At 37.1% G+C, this 23,271-nt stretch overlaps 1 long non-coding RNA gene across 1 annotated transcript in view; it reads right to left on the bottom strand.

Annotated features, from left to right (window-relative positions):
- Positions 1-11,772: 11,772 nt before the first annotated feature.
- Positions 11,773-23,271, bottom strand: part of LOC134737036 (uncharacterized) — a 121,595-nt gene continuing 110,096 nt past the window's right edge. The window contains exon 5 of the long non-coding RNA XR_010121584.1: positions 11,773-12,087. This is a non-coding gene — a long non-coding RNA (uncharacterized lncRNA). The remainder of the gene's footprint in view (positions 12,088-23,271) is intronic.

Raw genomic sequence — 23,271 nt, 5'->3', positions numbered from 1 at the left:
TCCCACACCTGCCGAGGATGAGCCAGGAATGGAGTGGCAAGGGGTGCATAAGCGAGCAAGCACAGGGTTGGCTACTGCACACAGCTAGGCATGCCGGCTGTGGTGGGGTGGGCAGCTCCAGGATCTCGCCCAGGTGTTAGTTCTGTGCAAGGCTGCAGCTGCACCATGTGTACCACAAGTGGCTTCCACAGTGGGCTCCAGGGAACACAGTGGCACCTGAATGCTTGGAGACACCAGGAACCATAGAGCCCCAAAGAGGGCGTCACAGCTCTGGCTCAGGAGACCTAAGGTCTGGGCTCCTCTCTGCTTCTTGTTACTTGCAATGCAGTGAGCAGGGGGGATGTGTTTCAGCCCTGTTTGTGTTACAGTTCTTTCAGTCCCACCATTTGGTGGGTCCTGTGTTCTTGTCCTGTGTCCAAGAAGAATTAGGTACATGAACAACAAGAAAGGCAAATAAGTGCTTTACTGAGTGACAGTACACCTCTTAGGAAACTCGAGCTCTTTCTGCAGACAGGTTGTTCCTATGTTTGTGCAGCCATCAGTGGACAGAAGACCCAGAGTGGGTAGCTCCTATCCACAGGAAGGTCATCCGAAAGTCTGCTCCAGTCTGGCTGAATCCAGAATTTTTATGGGCTTCAGAGGGGAGGAAGTGCATGCTGATTGGTCTATGGGTGGTCATGGGTGGACCTGGAAAAAGGCATCATAAGTCCTCACTCTGGTCTGCGGAACTGGTGGCTAGGCCCCCAGGCCTCAGGCCATCCCTGGCTTGAAGGTGGGGCTTCACCGGGAACCCTCTCTGTGAGGAGCCTGTCTGCCTCCTGCCATCATCAACCTAATGTTTAAGGCACCCAGGCTGTTCATGTCAAGGGGCACCTACAGGTTTACACCAAGTCATTTTTAGCCCCCTCATCAGCTTCCCTCCCATGCTGGTCAGCACCCAAAGTCGAGAGGATGCTGATGTGGCAAGGGGCTGGTATGTCAGCATCTCCCTGAGCACACACACACACCCAGCTGGGATGTGACAGCGCCCAAGCTTGCCCACAGCTGTGCTCTGAAATAAGAGAGGACTCTGGGAGCAGGGAGAACCCAGGCAGTGGGACCAGACACTTTCAAGCCTGGTTGGGCAAGGGGCTTGCTGGGCCCCTGAGAGCACAGTGATGCCTGGTCCACAGCCATGGCTGGGCAGCTGCAGCTTAGCCTGGAAGGGTGGAGCTTCTGCCCTTCCAAATTGGAAGGGGGCAGGTGGGGATCCCACCGGCTCTGTGGAGTGCAGCCCTGGCTGCATCTCCCCTACTGCAGCTGGTATCATGGTAGCAGTCACTTCAGACAGGGCGCCACTGCCATCAATATTATATTTTTGATCTGAGTAGTGATTACACACCTGTGTTCTCTTTGTAAAAATCTTTGTAAAATTTAATTGATCTGGAAACTGAAGATAAGTTTAATTTTTTCTATTATGTTATTCTTCAACAAAAAGTTTAATAAAAATGGCAGCAATTAAATGCTAAATAAGAATGCATGGAAGATAGACAAATATTTAAAGTTATACTATTCTAATGTGTTTTTGTTATCCTAAATGAGAACAGATTGATCAGTTTTCGATATTGTTAAGTATGCATATTAAAATTTAAGGATAACAACACCACCAAAAGAATAAGAATGAAATGTAAAACTTCCAAGTCTGGACTATACAGGGATAAGAAGAAAGTTCCATATGTACAATAGAAGAAAGAGAGCAGAAGATAGTACAACAGCCTGTAGGTGAACAGAGGCAATGATTTGAGCCAGGGTAAGGTGAAAACTCTCAAAGCTACAATCTCAAAATGAAATGATAAACTGGAAAAATATCTACCTACTGGCAAAAGTAAAGAGCAGGAAATCTATTCAGTCTTCTTGTGAATTTTGGGTCCAGGGTGGGTGTGGAAGAGGTCTCCCTTGAGTATTTTAGCAGTAGGTTTATCCTTATTAGTGGTAATTAATTTCTTTTTGTTCTTTTGATATGGAGTCTTGCTCTGTCGCCCACGCTGGAGTGCAATGGCACAATCTCAGCTCACTGCAACCTCCGTCTCCCAGGTTCAAGCAATTCTCCTGCCTCAGCCTCCTGAGTAGCTGGGACTACAGGCATGTGCCACCACACCTGGCTAATTTTTGTATTTTTAGTAGAGACAGGGTTTTGTCATGTTGGCCATGCTGGTCTCCAACTCCTGACCTCATTTGTCCACCTCAGCCTCCCAAAGTGCTGGGATTGAAGGCATGAGCCACTGCGCCAGACTGTGGTAATTAATTTCAAGGGCCACAGACTTGGGGTGCCCCAGAGAACCTTACTGAAGCAAATGTAAATACATTTTAGAGGGATTATCTCAAGCTAGGTCATTGCATCAGACATACTTAAACAGGTACTTACATTCCAAAATTACAAGACACATGAGGAAATCTGGCACCATAAGGAAGTGGCAGCAGAGAAAACATACTATGAAATCTCGAAGAATTCAGATATTAAAATTTTCAGAGACAAAATGTTAAATATGTTTAAAAGTATTTTAAAACATAATGGATGAAGTTCAAAACATAAAGAGCAGGAGGCTTTTTAAAAGATGTCTGGCAGATTTGAAAGAAGAATAAATGGAATTTCCAGAAAAATATAATTGTTGATGTTAAATATTTAATCAACTGAAACAAACACAATAAAAACAGCTGAAAAGAAAATTAGTGAATGAAATAATGGGATACGGTGAACCAAAAAGATGGAAAAAAGTAAGTAAAAAGAATTAAATACAATGTGCTTCAAAGAAGAAATAATTGGAAATAAACTCTCTTTGAATTTTATGCTACTTAAATAAGTTTGATGATGTTAAGGAGGGCTAGAACCAGGAGGACTCCCACCAAAATACTACACAAGCTAATAAGCTAGCCTTCCATAGTCCTATGGAAGGTAATAGAAGAATGCAAGACTCCTGGTCACAGAGAAGAACTTTAAGGCAGCACAAACAATACAAGTATTGTCAGCATAGTTGTATTGGTTTCACTGAACCCAAAATTGCACAGAGCAACAAAGAGGGCTAGGTGGAGCTGCACACACGGGAGTGTGCTGCATAAGGGAAGCTTGAGCTTAGAGAATCCACTGATTTTAGAGCAAGCTTGCCCAACCTGCAGCCCGTGGGCCACATGCGGCCCAGGACAGCTTTGAACGTGGCCCAACACAGCTTCGTAAACTTTCTTAAAACATTATAAGGTTTTTCTGCGATTTTTTTTAGCTCATCAGCTATAGTTAGCGTTAGTGCATTTTATGTGTGGCCCAAGACAATTCTTCTTCCAGTGGGGCCCAGGGAAGCCAAAAGATTTCACACCCCTGAGCAAAAAGCAAGACTATTCTTTGTCCAAAGGAATACCTGGTGTAGTGCAAGAACTGTTATGTTTTACCTCACATTTCAAAATTGCCTTGAGCATTAACAATTCTAAGAAGTGGCTTAATGAAAGAACAGCCAAAGTATATTAGACCATTTTCACACTAGTATAAATAATTTCCCAGAGACTGGGTGATTTATAAAGGAAAGAGGTTTAATTGACTCACAGTACCACACGGCTGGGGAAGCCTCAGGATACTTACAATCATGGCAGAAGGCAAAGCAGGTACATCTTACATGGTGGCAGGCAAGAGAGAGAGCATGTGTAAGCACAGGAAAAACTACCATTTATAAAACCATCAGGTCTAGTGAGAATTCACTCACTCTCATGAGAACAGCATGGGGGAAACTGCCTCCATATTCCAAACACTTACCTCCCTCAACATTTGGGAATTACAAGTCCCTCCCTCGACACATGGGGATTACAATTCAAGATGAGACTTGAGAGAAGAGAAAGAGCTAGACTGTACCACAAGGTCTTACAGTTTTGGACCATTGAGCAAGAGAATTAGATACACAAGAGGTCCAGAGAGGCAGATTCTCCATATGTCATTCTAACATGAAAAGAATTTGCCAGAAAATAAGGCACCATTCCTCTAATACAGCAATCATAATGAATCTTGGGAGTTCTGTTTCCATTTAGTCTTTTACCTACCTGTCAAATCTTAAGTTTCCTGTGAGATCAAGGTATTTTGTTTTGTATTGTTTAATCAAATTTTTTGGCATTTTTTGTTTATAATATTGTTTAAATAAACTTTTCATTTAATAACTTTTAGATTTACAGAAAAATTGTTGAAATAATACAAGGAGTTGTATCATTTTTGTACCTTTGTATTTTTGTATTTTTTGTTTATTTGTATTATGGTTCCTATATCCAGTTTTCCCTATTATTAATATCCTACATTAGTATGGCATACATTTTATAATTAATGAACCAGTATTGATTTATTCCATACTTTATTCAGTGTTTTGGTTTTAACCCAATGTCCTTTTCCTTTCTAGGATCCTATCGAGTATACCACCTTAGGTTTACTCATTGTGTTCTCTTAGACTCCTCTTGGCTGTGACATATCTATTAGATTAGTTAAAATTAAGGAAAATAAAATATTTAAATTTATTTTAACTTATTCCTTGTCCAGTGTTTTTCCTTTCTTTACATAGATTTGACTTTCTGACCTATATCATTTTATTTTTCCCTGAAAATGTTCTTTAAACATTATATGCAAGGCAGGACAGCTAGCAAAAAAATTCTCTCAATTTTGTTTGCCTGAGAAACTATTTCCTTCGCTTTTGAAGGATAATTTCACTGCATATATAACTCAAGGTTGGTGGTATTTTTTAACATTTCAAATATATTACTTCAGTCTCTTCTTGCTTACAAGGTGTTGTGAGTTGAATTATACCCGCTAAAAAGATACACTGAACCTCCAGTACCTGAGAATGTGACCTTATTTGGAAATAATGTTTGTGAACATAATCAAGATTAAGATGTCATAATGACATATGTCCTTATAAAGAGAGTGATATGAAGACACAACAAACACAGGGGAGAAGGCCATGCTATGGTGGGGGAAGATATTGGAGTGATGCAGCTGCAAACCAAGAAACCCCAAGGATTGCCTTCACAGGAAACATAGTCCTGTTGACATCTTGATTTCAGACTTCTAGCCTCCAGAACTATGAAAGAATAAATGTCTGTGATTTGAAGCTACCCAGTTTGTGGTACTTTGTTACTGCAGCTTTATGAAACAAATACACATGGGTTTCTTAAGAGAAGTATGCTGTAATTCTTATGCTTGTTCTTCTGTAGGTGAAATTCTCTACCCACACACCTACCCACCCCTCATGCCCTTGGCTTCTTTCGAGATTTCTCTTTGTCTTTTGTCTTTAGCTCTACAATTTGAATACAATATGCCTTGGTGTCAATTTTTTTGGTGTTTATTCTTCTTGGTACTCTATGAGCTCTCCGGTCTGTTGGTTTGGTGTCTGTCATTAATCCTACAAAATTCTTGGCCATTATTTCATTAAATGTTTCTCCTGCTCTATTATGTCTTACTTCTCTTTCTGGTATTTTGTCTTGTTTTGTCTTGCCTGTTGTTTTGGGGCTTCCCTAAGTACTCCACTCCCCCACCTTAAAGACAGTCTGCAACTCTCATCCTTTACAATTTAATCTCCTGTTATTACACAAGATCCCTCTTAGTAAAGTAGTAAGGTGTAAGCAAAAGAAGGCATTCCATAATGTTATCATTAAATATCCATTTCTTAGTGGGCCGATGTATCAGAGCCGTGACTTTCATACATGCTTCTTAGCTTTTTTCACCCCTTGGGAGGGACAGGAAATCTAGAGTCTTTTCTGGCTTTCGAAGGAAAAGCCTGGAGTGAGAGCCCTTGTGGGCTGGGATTTTTAAATATTGGCAACTCATTCAGATTAGTTATCTATTTCCAAACTGTTCGAATAACTCCAAATGCACTTTATTTTCGACCTGTGTTATAATCTATCAGTTGATTATTTCCCCTCTAAATTTTTCTACAACCACTCAAGTTGTAGCAACTTGGGGCCATCTGAAAATGTCTATCATTTGAGTAACTAGATACATATACAATACCAGATATATGGTCAATATCAGTAAGACATTACTTAATATTACTTTCTATTAAAATGATAAAAGATCTAAGTCTAAGATAAGTCTCTCTTGCTAAAGTTGTTAAGGTTTACTAAACCTCTAGTCAGTCTTGTGGCAATAAAAAATAGTTTACTTTATTCAAGGAACTGTTTATATCCTTAAAATAACTCAGTAACTCCTCTCTAAACCACAATCTCTTTAACTTTTGCGTTACCAATCTTTTTCTTCTACTTTAACAATTTTGTACTTCTTAGTAAGAATCCTTCTCAGTTCCTACACAACTCTTTCTAAATAGTGAGCTCAAGCCAGAGAAAATGGGGAATGACCTCAGGATTCACATTATGAGTCCCTATTTTCCAGCCTAATACTGATAGCAATAGGAGACAGACAAATTCCTACGCAGACAAGGGCTGGTCACCAGTAAGGATCAACCTGAGGAATGAGCTGCTTGTTCCACATAGAGTCCGCGACCAGAGTGAGAACTTCTATCCCCATCTTACTCACCCTCTCTGGACTAGCTCCTTCTGGACGATGCCTTTTAACCAATCAAATGCTGCTTTTTCCAAGACCACCCATGGACCAATCAGCATGCACTCCCCCATTCTAAGCCCATAAAAACCCCAGAGTCAGCCTCACAGAGGGCAACCCACTTTTAGGGTCCCCTTTCACAGCTGAGAGCTTTCCTTCTGTTGCTCAATAAAATTCTTCTCTACCTTACTCACTCTCCAGTGTCCACGTACCTTATTCCTCTTGGCCATGGAATAGGAATGCAGAACTTGCCAAGCTGAGGTCAGCGGGAGCAAAAAAGCTCTAACCCTCATGTTCGCTGAGCTGTGGGTGATGGAAGTAAATGGGCTATAATCCTCCCATTCACTGAGCTGTGGGTGGTGGGAGTAAAAAGAGTTGCAACCCTCCCTCCTACTCACTGAACTACAGGAGTTGCAACAATACCATAACTGGTTCTATATTGCAATGCTTTTAACCATACCATATATGTTTTAAATAAGCTGATACTGGACTTCAAGAGACAGTGAGAGAGCATCTTTATGAATAAATGAATCCTAGCAACCTTAGCAAGAGAGACTTATTTTTTATAAAGGTGGGGTCCTACTATGTTGCCCACGCTGGTCTCAGACTCCTGTGCTCAAGTGATCCTCCCACCTTGACCTTCCAAAGTGCTGGGATTACAGGTGTAAGCCACCACACCAGGCCAAGGGTATAATCTTATCTAGCTCTTGACTCTTAAGTAAAAAAAGGCAGACTAGTATGGTGGTTATATGCAAGGGCTTTGGAGTCAAGCAGGCCTTTGTTATAATCCTGGGTCTGAGCCTGGGCAACATAGTGAGACCCTGTCTTTACAAAAAAATAAAAATATAACAGAATTAACTGGGCATAATGGCAAATGCCTGTAGTCCCACCTACTCAGGAGGCTGAAACAGAGCCTTGGGCTGAGGATTGCCTGAGCCCAGGAGTTTGAAAATGCAGTGAGCTGTGACCACACCACTGTACTCCAGGCAGGGCAACAGAGTGAGACCTTATCTCAAAATACAGCAAAAAAAACAAAAAACAAAAACCTGGTTCTGGAGAATACTAATAAATCACCTTCACAAATTAATTAACTATATTCTCTTCCCTATAAGATGAAAACATAGACTTGTAGAAAAGTATATAAATGAATTAGCAGAGACTCTGGCCCATAAATACATAATAAATGAATAATAGTTATAATTAGTTATAAGAGTTTTCTTTTGTCCATAAATTTGTATTAAGCTGCTATAGGGGACCTCTGTGAATTTTAATCTGATTAAAGAAAAAGAACTTGCTAATTACCTTCTGTTTTCCCCCAGTGACATATATTCTATTTAATGAGTATGGATTTTGAATATTGGCTCTACGCTTAAAATTTTATTGCCTTGAGAAAGTACTTAACCTCACTGAGTCCAAGTTTTTTCATTAATAGTAAACATTACCAACTGATTTCCTATGTTTAGATTAGAGATAGTGTTAATTCATTTATTTTATATAAACTTATTTTTATTTTTCCACTATGTACCAGACTTTATTTTAGGAAATTTTGATACAAAGGATATCAAAATAACGAAGGATTCTAATGTCAATGAGCTTATAATCTAGCTATAGGAGAAAGACAATAAATAAGCAAGACAATTTCAAAGTGGGGTAAGTAATAGGAAGGAAGAATGATATTAGAGTATGACTGGGAGTGGAGGAGACACTTAGGTAAAGCAATCTGCAAATACCTCCCTGAGAGGAAATTTTCAGTAAATCTCCTAAAGGAGATTTACTAAAGAGTTAAAAAGGAATCAGCCACTATAAAAACAAGTACTTTTTTTTTTTTTTTTTTGAGACGGAGTCTCGCTCTGTCGCCCAGGCTGGAGTGCAGTGGCGCAATCTCGGCTTACTGCAAGCTCCGCCTCCCGGGTTCACGCCATTCTCCTGCCTCAGCCTCTCCGAGTAGCTGGGACCACAGGCGCCCGCCACCACACTCAGCTAATTTTTTTGTATTTTTAGTAGAGACGGGGTTTCACCGTGGTCTCGATGTCCTGACCTCGTGATCCGCCCGCCTCGGCCTCCCAAAGTGCTGGGATTACAAGCATGAACCACCGCGCCCGGCCAAAACAAGTACATTTTTTTTAAAGATGAAGAAAGCTTTTTAGGCAGAGGCTACACCAAGAAAACCCAAATGCTGGAAATATCTTGTATGTTTAGGAACAGAAATGAGCAAGGGCTTTGGAATGTTTTCAATGTCAAAAGAAGACTTGTCAGCTGGGCTGAAGTAAAAGAAACTCAGAAGATGATGGGGAGAGGTAGACAGGGCCATATGGCATAGAGCCTTGGCAACAGTTGTTACATTTGATTCTATTCTAAGTACAATGAAAAGAGTTTTGAGCAGGTGCCTTTAATGATGGACCTGTATTTCTAAATGTTCTCTGTATGGATAACAGACTAATGGCAAGAATAAAAGCAAGACCAGTTACAAGGCTGCTGAAGGAGTTCAGGCAAGAGGTGGTGGTGGCTTTTATGGGAGTGGTAGCTATGGAATGAAGAGAAGTGAAAATATTTAACGTATTTTGAAGATAAGATTAATAGCATTTGCTGGATGGGAAACAATTAAATCAAGGATGACACTTAGGCTTTTTGATAGATGGTGGTACCTTACATTGAACTGGGAAAACAATGAAAGGAGTTAAGTTTGGGGTGAGGAGTAACGAGCAGTTCAGTTTTAGGCATGTTGAGTTTAGATGCTTAAGACAAACCCAGATGGAAATATCAAGGAGATCCTGTATTTCTAAAGAAAGACCTGTACTGGAAAGACACTTAGGAAGACTTTGGCACATAGATGATATCTAAATGGTGATAAATGTGATCAATCACCTAGGAATGCATGTTGCTCAATAAAGAACTAGTATGACTTGCATCCAGAACTTTCATCCAGCATTTGGAGCTCTCGTAAGGAGAAGGTGCAGCAAAGAACATTGTGAAAGCGCCACAACAAAGAGCAGAAGGAAAATCTAAGTGGCTGATGTCCTGACAAATGAGAAAAAGGTGAAGAGAGGTCTCCTGTATGGAATGCCATTGAGTGGTTTCCACTGAATTAAACAACTAGGAATCACTGGGACATGGAAAAAAACAGTTTCAGTGGAGTGATGGGGCCAGAAGATGCAGTGCAATGAGTTGAGGAGCAGTCATAGACAGAGAGTAAAAATACCTCTGATCTCTATTCCCAGTAAACTTTCATGTCTGGAGAACACTTTGTACTTGGCTTCAAAATTACTAACCTGGTACCAATTCCACTACAGTAGATATTACAACTGAAAATATATGATCAATTTCTAAATTCAAGATGACTCTCCTTATAAGAATTCTAATTCTTCTCGTGTAAACCTTATTCATTACAAATAAAAAGAGATTTTTAAGGAGTCTACAATCCTATTATTCTATTTTTATGAGGTACTATATTCTAAATTAGAAATATTGCTTCTTCCTGCAGGGGGTATAGGGTGGGGTGAGAGGAGATATAAGTTATTCTTGAAATCTTGTCATCTCTGAAATTCCTTATCACTTCATTTGTGTGAGATTAAAGCAAATATTGTAGTAGGTTAAAAAAGTCATTATTGCTTTTAGTAAAGAAAGCAATAAATGAATGCTGAGATTAATTAAGAGCAGAAGAGAAACTGAAGCATTTAATCAAGATCTAGGGTTACTTGATGTGAATATATTCCAAAATGATCAAAATCATGCAAACCAAATGCTAGAAAAATCATTCTTGGTCTAGCAAAATCAGAATATTGTACACTGTTTTACCAGGATTTACCCAGGATTTAGAAGTTTGATGGTGTTTCTTTGTTTTACTGATGGGCCAGCAATGGGGTAACTAGAGGCAATGACTCTCCTCTCTGAGTCTTCTCCAGAAGATGGAGTCCTCACTGCCACTTAATCTTGTATAAACTTAAGCTCCTTATGTAATCTTTTTGAGCCTCAGTTTCCTCAGTTAAAATGTATATTTATGCAACAGACATTTGTTGAGTCTCTACAATGGATCAAAAGTTGGTATCTACATCATCATACTTATATCATGGGGTCATTGTCAGGGTAAAAGCTCATGACTCAGTACTCAGGCATCATTATCACCTCTTATTTCGTCCCTTTGCAAGGTCTTTGCTCATGTTTCCTCTGCCTGATGTACTCTTCCTCTCCTTACCATTCAATTTTGCTGGGCTAACTCCTAGGTATCCTCCTGATCCCAGCTTTCCCTGACCCTCTCACACTCTATGAGGCCCCTCAGTTTTACAGTCTTCTAGCATCCTATGCTTTTCCTTCATAACATTTACCACAATTAAAATTATTGGGGTGAATGTTTGCTTATTGTCTGCCTCCTCACTATTTTGTTGACATTGCTGAGGACATTATCTGATACCTAGAAGATGTTTAATAAATATTGTTGAGTGATTAAGTGTATGAATTGGAATTTCGTTAGAAAAAAAAAAAGGATAAAGTGGGAGAATTTAAAGATGACTCCAAGATTTTTAGATTGAATAATGGTGCCATTAATAAAAGAAAGCAGCAGATAATGGAGAAAAAAATAAAGAGTTTTTGTTTTAAGCATGTTGGAACTACAGGTATTGCAAGAGATGAGAACTGAAGATACATGTTTAAAAGTATGTATTCATTATGAGGTAGATCAGCCTTGGCGATAGCTGAGGGGAGCTAAGAACAGTATCCTGAAGAAAACAATAAAGTATAGGGGAAGAGCTATGTGATAGTTAATTTTATGTGTCAGCTTAGCTAGGCCACTCTAACCAGGTATTTGGTCAAACATTATTCTAGCTGTTTCTGGATGGGTATTTTTTTTATTAAATTAACCTTTATATCAGTGGATTTTGAGTAAATCAGATTGCCCTCTGTAACGTGAGTGGGCCTCATGCAATCAGTTGAACCTCTTAACAGGAACAAACTGACCTCCCCAGAGGATGCGAAAATTCTACCAGTGGACTGCTTCGAAATTGAACTACAATTTCTTCTCTGCATCTGCAATCTCCAGCCTCCAGCCTGCTGGTCTGTCCCATTGTGTGTGTGTGTTCATATCTATACACACACACACACACACACACACACAACCAAAGATTGAAAATAAAATAAAGGGATAATTGATTTAACATAATTCCAAATCACAAAAGAGGCAGAAAATAAAATTCAAAACATTGACAATTAACCCTCTGTGGCCTTGCTGAAATAAATCATGATTTTCTATGCATGTTTTCTATACCTAAATGCTTTTACTTTTACTGCTTTTGTGTAATTTAACATGAATTTGCTTAATCTGTCAAAATGATAAGACATTACAGAAAGCATGAACAATAGGCATAACAGGAAATAGGATTGTGATAGTTTAGGAGTCACGGTTCTTTCAAACACAGAATGACTGTTTCTTAGAATCTTTCTCGTTTTACCCTCAGAAAGTTATCTGCGGTTCCGAATTTTGATTTGCTGATGGTCTGTATCTGTGATAACATTAGTATGTAGGTGCTTCTTCAACAGGTCTTTCATGAAAACAGAAAAAAAGAAAAAGAAAGGGTTAAAGTGTTAGTTCGAATAATGAAATATTTACACACATCCCTGCAAGCCTCAGGCAAAAACAAGCAAGAATCCTGAAGACCACGATATAGAGTACTTTGTACCAGAATCTGTAATGTGAAGATAAACTGGACAGGAAAGCCAATAATGGAAAAATCTCAATTCCATTCAGCCACATTTCAACAGCAAATGCTGAGTCTGAAGGTCCTTTCTGTGCTGACCTTACCAGATTTCAACACGAAGAAGGAGGTAGGTGAATGTGGTAAGCCATTTTAAGACTAGAATGGAAGTTAATAATCATCTAATCTAACTCTTTTACATTCCTATAAACTAGTGTCCCAGAGAAGTTAAGTGACTAACCCAAGGTCTGACAGGTAGAACTTTTAGAAATAAAATATAGGATACTAGCCAGATCTTCAAAATAGCAGCCTTATATTACCAATAACGTCAGGTCAATCCCATATTAGCCACCACAGCATACAACTAGAAGAATTTATTTAACATGTTGTTAAGCCTAAAGCCCCAATGTCCTAATTCCATTCCAGTACTTTCATTGGGAATAGTTCGTTGCTTTAATAATATATACCTATTCTCTACTATTGAACAAATATATAAATGTATAATCTTCTACTTTACGAAAGACTTTATTTTACTTGATCTCATAGCAACATCCTGAGGTGACATATAATGATTCTCTTTCTAAGGTCACACAGTTCCTAAGAGCTGAACTGGAACCCAGGTTTTCCGACCTTTTCCAGCACCTTTGAACACATTCTTCTTTAGTCCTGAAGTTATATAATTAATTGGTATGTCAGGATAAGAACTCAGGCTTGAGCAGTGTCGGCAAGTGGTTTACCTTACTGACTGATTTGATAAGAAGACACAGATAAAAAACTACAACCACCAGTGAGTTTCATCATTTGGGTTTTGAGGTCTTCAACATCATCAAACAATTAAATACAAGACCCAAGCCTCTGTGTTTCTGATTATAAGAAGCCAAGGAGTAACTTAAAAAAAAAAAAAAGGTAATGAATACAGGCAAAAGCAAATTTGTGTCATGGAAGCATGCATTTATTATAGCATTCAAAATCTCATTTCAGGTTACTAGGAAATGTGAATTCATTTTTTAAAATTTTATTTAAGTTCTTCCTTTGTTTCCTAATGAAGCCATAAATCCTTTGGGACAAGGCATCCCCACAGATTATGACACATTGCCTTCAGACTCCCTGGCATTCTGATGAAACTGTCAGTATGTACAGTGATGACAGATGTGATAAAGAGATCATCGTGGCCCTCACTGCCTATATTTTATTGTTTGTTACAGCCATCTTCTATTTCTGGAAAACACTCCCAGCTGCCTGCAGCAGAGCTAGGAGCCAGAGATGGAAAATATGTTGTTTTTCTCACAGTTTACAACCTAACTTGCCTACCACTAATTATGCAGTACAGGTAGGTAGAAATAATACTAGAAAACATGTCTTGAACACTGGTTCCATTAACTGGTTTCATTACAATAACCTTATTTCTGATCTTTTCTATTTCAGGATTCTGGAAGACTCATTAAAAACGTTTTCTCTGCAGTGTTTTATAACCTTTTGACATTTTCTTCTTATACAAGTCATGCCAATTTTTTTTCTTAAAATCTATAAATAGGAAGAGTGAGTGGGAAGAAATGGATACATTAACCCCTTATACATCTATAGCCTGACAGATTTTAAGTGGATAAGTTATACCAATACCTTTGTTATTATTTTATTTTGATGATATGTTGTACAATAACTAAAACATTCTACATGAATTTTGTTATCTACTTTAATTACTGGTGAAGTAGCAAGCATTTAATATTTAATGTATCTACAACTGATATGAAAATAATATGGAATTGTGTTCTTCTGCATGACTTTCTGAGGACAATTTGGGCTGCTTTAAAAGAAGAGAGGAAGCCGGGTGTGGTGACTCACACATGTAATCCTAGCACTTTGGGAGGCCGAGGAGGGAGGATTGCCTGAGCTCAGGAGTTCGAGACCAGCCTGGGCACATGATGAAACCCCGTCTCTACTAAAATACAAAAAATTAGCCAGGCATGGCAGCATGCACCTGTAGTCCCCGCTACTCAGGACACTGAGGCAGGAGAATTGCTTGAACCTGGAAGGCAGAGGTTCCAGTGAGCCGAGATTGAGCCACTGCACTCCAGCCTGGTGACAGAGCAAGACTCCTTCTAAAAAAATTAAAAAATAAAAAAAAATGTCTCCCATTATTCTACGCTTTCCCAGGGCCAGGGAAGATGAAGCTATGTATGACTCACAGCCCTGGACCTTTTGATAACCTCTATATAAATCTAGTATACTCTTGTTAATTACTTATAATTGTTATTTTATATTTCTATATATTTCAGGGTTTATTTTTCCTTTTCATCAAATGATGACAAAAAGCACTATAATAATTTTATTTAGAAATTATTTGAATTTATTTGTAGTGTTTATAAATTTTCTTTTATGGTATAATAGAAATTATTTCATAAATAATCTATAAATTTAATGATAATCAATAGAATCAATAGTTAAAACCTCCAACCATTCATCCTTTACCATAACTACTCTCAAGTTTTAAAATATGCTGATTAAAATTTACTTCTTTTTATATCCATTGGCCACCATTTCTTAGGGGTTATATCTGATCAGACAGATGAATGAAAGAAAAATAATGAAGCAAAATACTCACACACTATTTAATAATCCCTGGTAAAAAATTTACTTTCATATAGAAATATATTAATTAAAAATTTATATTTATTATTAGGGTAACTTCTTTCTGAATATCACATTCTTTTCAAAGATTATCATATTTATTATAAGAACAGTATATTTTGTATCTTATAAATCATCCTTCTTGAGAAATAGAATGTGATAAAAGGTATCTATAATCTTCTTTTATAAATAGAGGCACTTTGACATATAAGAGTAAGTGGTGGTTACACATCAAAAAATGTGTGAAGAAGCTGGTATCAGAAAGTTTACTGAGTCTAGTATTTAAGTAATATAAACTGCTGCCTCAAATGATGAACCAGCCATAATTTAAGTTAGCAAATCTACACCAAATGTCATGCATGTGGTGGAAAATAAAAGATATTGCCATTAAGGTGGTGGTCTGTGATCATTTAAAGGTCTCTAGTATCTAAAATAACTGCCAAATTAATTGTAGGGAAGACCTCTCTCAAATTAACAGATAACAAAGAATGAAGCTTCTTGTGCATTTAAAATAAAGCAGTATTAAACTGAGGTCAGTAAAGGGATCAATTACCAATTTTTACTCTAAAAGAAAGCATCATTTAATATTCTATAATAGGTTATGGAATAATCTCTGAGCCCACCACAAAATATGCTGGAATTCTTTCCAGTATGACAAATTTGACAAACTTCCTTGTCAAATATACTTGTTACTTCTATCCTTACACTGAAGAAACAATGGTGGTTAACACCAGTTCATATTTCAACCCAAGAATATCTCTATTTTTAAATTTAATTTAAAAAAATTATTTTAGATTCAGGGGGTACATGTGCTTGTTTTTCACATAGGTATATTGCATACTGATGGGGATTTAGTTTCTAGTGTACCACTACACAAATAGTGAACACTGTACATGACAGGTATTTTTCAGCCCTTGTCCCATAGAGGTTGAACTAATTTACATTCCCACCAACAGCGTATAGGTGTTCCCTTTTCTCCACATCCATGACAACACCTGTTGGTTTTTGACTTTTTAATAATAGACATTCTCACAGGTATAAGGTGATAACTCATTGTGGTTTTGATTTGCATTTCTCTGATGATTAGTGATGTTGAGCACTTTTTTCATGCGTTGGTTGGACACTTGTATTTCTTCTTTTGAGAAATGTCTGTTCAGGTCATTTGCCCAGTTTTTAATGGAGCTGGGTTTTGTTTTTGTTTTGTTTTTTTTTTCTCTTTTTGAGTTTACTTGAGTTCATTTCAGTTCTTCGTAGATTCTGGATATTCGTCCTTTGTCAGATGCATAATTTGAAAATATTTTCTCCTATTCTGTAGGTTGTTTGTTCTGCTGAATATTAGTTTTACTGTGCAGAAGCTTTTTAGTTTATTTATATCCCATTTGTCTATGTTTATTTTTGTTGCATTTGCTTTTAGGGTGTTCTTCATAAATTCATGCCTAGGCCAATCTCGAGAAGAGTTTTTCCTAGGTTTTCTTCCAGGAGTTTTATAGTTTCAGGTATAACATTTAATTCTTTAATCCATCTTGAGTTAATTTTTATATATGGTCAGAGATAGGGATCCAGTTTAATTCTTTTGCATATGGCTAGCCAATTTTCCCAATACCATTTATTGAATAGAATGTCCTTTCCCTATTGTTTGTTTTTAACAACTTTATCAAAGATTAGTTGGTTGGTTGTAGGCATGTGACTTTATATGTAGGTTCTCTATTCTGTTCCATTGATCTATATGTCTATTTTTATACCAATGCCATGCTGTTTTAATTATGATAGCCATATAATATAATTTGAAGTCAGGCAATGTGATGCCTCTAAATTTATTCTATTTTCTTAGGATTACTTTGGCTAGTCAGAGTTGATGCCATATGAACTTTAGGATTATTTTTTCAAATTTTGGGAAAAAATAATGTTGGTAATATGATAGAAATTGCATTGAATCTGTAGATTGTTTTAGGCGTATGGTCATTTTAATGACATTGATTCTTCAAATCCACAACCTTGGGATGTTTTTCCATTTGTATGTGTCATCTACAATTGCTTTTATCACTGTTTTGTAGTTCTCCTTATAGAGATCCTTAACCTCCTTGGTTAAATGTATTCTTTGGTATTTTATATTTTGCAGCTATTATAAATGGGATTGAGTTCTTGATTTTGTTGTCAGCTTGAAAATTATTGGTGTATAGAAATGCTACTGATTTTCATACATTGATTTTGTATCATAGAACTTTATTTATCAAGTCTATGAGTCTTTTGGAGGAGACTTAGGAGGTTCTAGGTATAAAATCATGTCATCAGTGAGCAGAGATCATTTGAACTCCTCTTTTACAACTTGGATGCGTTTTATTTCTTTCTTTTGTCTGATTGCTCTGGGTAGTGCCTCCAGTATGTTGAATAGGAGTTATGAGAATGAATAACCTTGTCTAGTTCCAGTTCTCAAGGGATATGCTTTCAGCTTTTTCCCATTCAGTGTAATGAGGATGTGGGTTTGTCGTATATGGCTCTTATTATTTCAAAGTATGTTCCATTGATGCCTAGTTCGTTGAAGGTTTTTATCAGGAAAGGATATCAGATTTTATTGAAAGCCTTTTCTGCATCTATTGAGATGATCATACAGTTTTTGTTTTCAGTTGTTTCTGTGATTAATCATATTTTTTGATTTGCAGATGTTGAAACATCTTTGCACCCCCTCTTAAAGCCCACATTATCATGATGAATTATCTTTTTGATGTACTTTTCCCCCCAATCTTTTCTGGTTTGTAAGGTATCTGCTGAGAAGTCCACTGTTACTCTGATGGGATTGCCTTTATAGGTGATTAAATGCTTCTATCTTGCTGCCCTTAAAATTTTTTCCTCTACGTTGACTGTGGACAATCTGATTTGGTTTACTAGTATCTTATTAAGGATTTTTGTATCTAAGTTCATCAGAAATATTCACCTGTAGTTTTCCTTTTTATTGTGTTCTTTCCCGATTTAGGTATCAGAGTGATACTAGTTTCATAGAATGAGTTAAGGAGGAACCCCACCTCCTTAATTTTGGGGAATAATTTCAATAAGAGTGGTACCAGCTCTTCTTTCTATGTCTGGTAAAATTTGGCTGTGAATCCATCTGGTCATGGACTTTTTTGTTGTTGTTGGAAGATCTTTTCTTACTGATATGGTTTGGCTCTGTGTCCCCACCCAAATCTCATCTCAAATTGTAATCCCCAGATATCAGAGGTGGGACTTGGTGGGAGGTGATTGGATCATGGGGATAATTTCCTCCATCCTGTTCTCATGATAATAAGGAACATCTCATGAAATCTGGTTGTTTGATAAGTGTCTGACACTTCCTTGCTCGTTCTCGCTTTCCTGTCATCATGTCAGATGTGCCTCTCAAAGTGCTGGGATTACAGGCATGAACCACTGCGCCCAGACATTAATTTTGTTCTTTAAAAGTATTATCTCCAAATACAGTGACATTCTGAGGAAATGGGTGTTAGGGCTTCAACATATAAATTTTGGGGAGACACGATTCACCTAATAAATAGAGCCATATATTTTTAATATCAGTAATAAAAATTGTATTGTTTTTCAAAGTATTTCTTGAACTACTTTTTCAAATGATAAAATACTGGGTATGTAAAGGCATTCTGCAATTTTATTTTTATTTATTTTTCTTTTTGAGACAGAGCCTAATTCTGTCACCCAGTTTGGAGAGCAGTGGTGTGATCCAAGCTCACTGCAGCCTTAAATTCCTGGGCTGAAAGAATCCTCCCACGTTAGCCTCCCAAGTAGCTAGGACTACAGGCATGCACCACCATGCCCAGCTAATATTTTAATTTTCTCTTTTGTAGAGATGGGGTCTTTCTAGATTGCCCAGTCTGCATTCCACAGTTTTAAAGGGAAATGACTGCATATAGCAATAGGGTCAAACTGCAACACCATTACACAAGCACAATTTTCATCAAATTTTTAATTACAGGAGTTTTTTGCAGGTTTTTGTTTTATTTGCTTTCATTTGAGTATTTGGTCCCTTTTACAAGTTCCCATTATGGAATTATTTCCAATTTCAATTATTTCCAATATTTTTTCTAATGGTCAAGCATTATAAGTTCTTCAGTTCTTTTTCTTAAATGAGCATTCCTTTGCCACTTTGCAGGATGTCTTTATCTTTGACCTATAATAATGAACCTTTCCCATGGTCTGCCAGATGATGTTTCTCACCACCATACTTCTTATATATGACAAGTTTTCAGTGACACATTCTCAGAAGATTAGAATTGCTTGGCCACCTTACTTACTTGGCCTGTCCACTTTTGGCTACTTTCTTTTATGAGCTTTATGGAATTTATAGGTTATATATCAAAACTTTATTATGTGAATGAATTCAGGATTATAGGTGCAACATTAACTTACTACATTTACAAAAGAATATTTTCATTGGTATGAAAAATCAGATTAAATCCTGTATAGCTGAAGATGCCCATGCATTTGATTTGTATTGCACTTAAAGCTATATAAAATTGTCTTTCTGTGTTATTTACAGTGATTTGTTTATGTGTGGCACAAAGCATTTAATAGTACTTACAAGGTATGATTTTTTTACCTAGAAGATACAATTTTTTATTTATTCTTTGCCTGAAATTTCAGAAGTCACATTTGTTTAACCTCAAAACCTCAAACCATGTGACAGTGGAGTACACAACTAATTACTTTTTTTTTTCTTTTGATGGAATTTCGCTCTGTCGCCCAGGCTGGAGTGCAGTGGTGCGATCTCGGCTCACTGCAGCCTCTGCCTCCTGGGCTCCTGCCTCAGTCTCCCGAGTAGATGGGATTACAGGTGCCCACCACCATGCCTGACTAATTTGTGTATTTTTTTTTTTCAGTAGAGACAGGGTTTCACCATATGCGCCAGACTGGTCTCAAACTCCTGACCTCAGGTGATCCACCCACCTTGGCCTCTCAAAGTGCTGGGATTACAGACATGAGCCACCACGCCAAGCCGACTTTGTATATAGCATTATAACCATAATTTTGAGGGCCAGTGCATGAAATAAGAAAGGAAGGAATAAAAACCCTTTAACTTCCTGTCTGGTTTGTGATCTATTTGATTCTTCACTTCAGGATAGATTTGCAGTCCAGCAGGGTAATTGGAATTGATACTATGTTACAAAGTCAGTGCCAAACAAAGTCACCTGTGTTTTTCCTGCAGGTTTTGCCACTTAGAAAAAAAAATAACTATCTCCTTAAGTACTGGGAGATAGACTCTTCTAACACCATATGGCAAAGTATTTTTTATGAGTGAGATATTTCCTCTGAATGGCTATGGAAGTGTACAAATAAAAGGGGCTTCAGAAATATTAGTTGGAGGATACAGAGCCAATAAAATTACACTATAAGAAAAACATTTTATATAAGACCATTCTTGCATTGCTATAAGGAAATACCTGAGACTGGGTTATTTATAAGAAAAGAGGTTTAATTGACTTACAGTTTTGCAGGCTATACAAGAATCATAGCAGCATTTGCTTCTTGGGAGGCCTCAGGAGGCTTCCAATCATGGTGGAAGGCAAAGGGGGAGCAGGCACATCACATGGCGAGAATGGAGAAAGGGAGAGAAAGGGAGGGAGAGAAAGGGAGAGAGAGAGAGAGAGAGAGAGAGAGAGAGAGAAAAGGTGCTGCACACTTTTAAGCAACCAGATCTCCCGAGAAGTCACTCACTATTGTGAGGACAGCACCAAGGGAACAGTGTGAAACCATTCATGAGAAATCTGCCCCCATGATCCATACCCAAACTATATCACATTTTAAAGATTTTTGCAAGTCCTAATTACCTTTTCCCATGAATGATTTTGAAACATGAGAAAAATAAGCAAGAAGCAGTATGTGCTATGAAGACATGCATTTTAGAAGCTGGAACATGGTTCTGTCGTTTCTGCTTGACAGAATTTGTAATGGTAGAATAGCTAGGAATTTGCAACAACAAAAAAAACAATTTTGTTGTGATTTGTTTATTTTTGTTTGTTTTTGAATGTTTGCAATTAGAAGCATTGAGTTTTCCTTGCAACCACAAACACACAACCTAAAGAAATGGATAGCCAAGCACATTATAGTTTTAAGGGTGCCCAGTGGTGCTTTCCAGTCTAATGATTAATAAAAAGAAAGGATTCTCACCAAAATTTCTAATTTTTAAAAAATCTCTCCTGAGTTCGAATCAAGTGATAATTAGTTGCTAAGAGTTAACCCTTCCAACTATTTTCCAGAGTAATAGTTTTAAAAACTGTAAATTACTTTATTCTTTAAGAAAACATCCAAATTTGAACATTAATTTAAAATTCATTGTGTATCATTTCTATGTGTTCATAGGACCCTTGTGGTCCAAAGCATTTTAAAAAATTTCAATTGATCTTGACAGGTTCATATTTCTCATGAGACTCCAAAAAAAAGATGAAGAGCATCTTTTTCAGGAAAAGCAGAAGCAGATGCAGATCTGGGCACCAGCCTAGTGATGTCTATCCCTACTCTGGTGTGTTCTCACTTAACTACTCAGCTTCCTCATAAGACTTTGCCCCAGTGTTTTTTATCCTGTGTTACACCAAAGACACCAAGTGAAAGATATGATCCCCCTTGAGGGATGTACATAAACTTTTGCACATAATTTTAGGAGTTTGTTGAACTATAACCTCTAATCATGGGCAGCTCTCACTGGTTTCATGTTAGATATTCCTTTAGATTAAATTACTTATAATAACTGGTAACTTCTCTGTGTTTCAACTCAAGATTTTGATCAAAAGTAAGTTTCATTCAGCTTTTCTCTTCAAGGCAAATTCTTGAAATTCAAGATTATTGAGCAATCTCATAGCTTATTGCATATGTCAGGATTTCACCTCTAACCCAACAAATGATACCACAAAGTAGGGTTATATGGTGTTCCACCAGCTCAGTAAGGGCAGCGAGTGGTAGCAACTTTGCCAAAAAGGGGGAGAGTAAAGTAGGCAATACTGCCATCTAAGAGATGTTATTAAAATATCTATGATATAAAGTATTTTTATATACAAAAGAAAGTAGAGAATAATAAGTTATTAAACAACGATAAAAGACACCCATGACTCAACATGTAACTTAAGAAATGGAATATTGCAGATACAGCAGAATGTGTTTCTTGATCTTTATTTTCCAGCCTTCTTATCCCAAATTGTGTCTTAATAAATCCCTGAGTTTTAATTATAATTTTAACAAATATGTACATGTTTAAATATTAAGTTGTAACTCTTTTTGAACATATACATGTATATAACATGTATATGCATACATATTACAATACTGTGTGCCATGTTTTGTCCTTTTTATTAGATATTATGGTTCCAAGAGTAAACCATGTTGTTCAGGTAGTTGTAATTCATTGATTTTCACCATTGTACAATATACCACTGAATGAATACATGGAATTTATTTGTCTAATGTCAATAGACAATGAATCATTTTTACTTTTATCCTGTTAAAATTGCTGCAAAAATTATTTTTCTATAATTTTCTATATTATTGCTGCATATAGAAATAATGTTAATTCTAAGTACATAGAACCAAGATATTTTCAAATTATAAAATGAAGAGCAACATTACTGGATTGTAGAATAGGTACATCTTCATATTTAATAGACAATGACAAATTGTCTTCAAAGTGGTTGAACCATTTTACACTACCACACACTGTACAATACAGATTACATTGCTCGACAACCTCCAAACTTGATAATTTTTCCAATAAGTTTGAAATAAAATGGAAAATTCAAATTCAGGTTTATTGAGGTACAATTTACATAATGTAAAATTCACCTTTTTTAGGTGTACAGTTAATGGGCTTTTCCAGATGTATAATCACTACTTCAGTGAGACATAGAACGTTTCCATTACTCCTCCAAAGGTTCCCGTGTGTCCCTGGACTCATACTTCAAGCTCCTGGGAACCACTGATCTAATTTCTGCTGTTTTAGTTTTGTGTTTTTCCACACAAAATGTGAAATATCATGCACATAGAATCATACAATATATAGTATTTTTTTGTCTGGTTTATTTCACTTAGCGTAATGTTGTTAAAATTCACCTAGGCTGTTGCATATGTCAATACTTTGCACCTTCTTACTACGAAGAAGCACTCCATTGTGTGAATTAACACAATCTGTTTATACATTGGCCAGTGGATAAGTATTTTGGTTGTTTCCAGTTTGGGGTCATTATGAGTAAAGCTGCCATAAATATTTACACTGAGGTCTTTGTGTGGATATATGTTTTCATATCTCTTGGGTAAATACTTAGCAGTAAAATTGATAGGTTGTATGTTAAGTATATGTTTAGTTTTATTTAATGAAAAAAATTGCCAAAATGTTTCCCATAGAGGAAAACATTCCCACCAGGATCCTATGAGAGC

The sequence above is a fragment of the Symphalangus syndactylus genome, chromosome 6 (assembly GCF_028878055.3).
Source record: "Symphalangus syndactylus isolate Jambi chromosome 6, NHGRI_mSymSyn1-v2.1_pri, whole genome shotgun sequence".
Classification (NCBI taxonomy): Eukaryota; Metazoa; Chordata; class Mammalia; order Primates; family Hylobatidae; genus Symphalangus; species Symphalangus syndactylus.
This window is presented reverse-complemented; position numbering and strand designations above follow the sequence as displayed.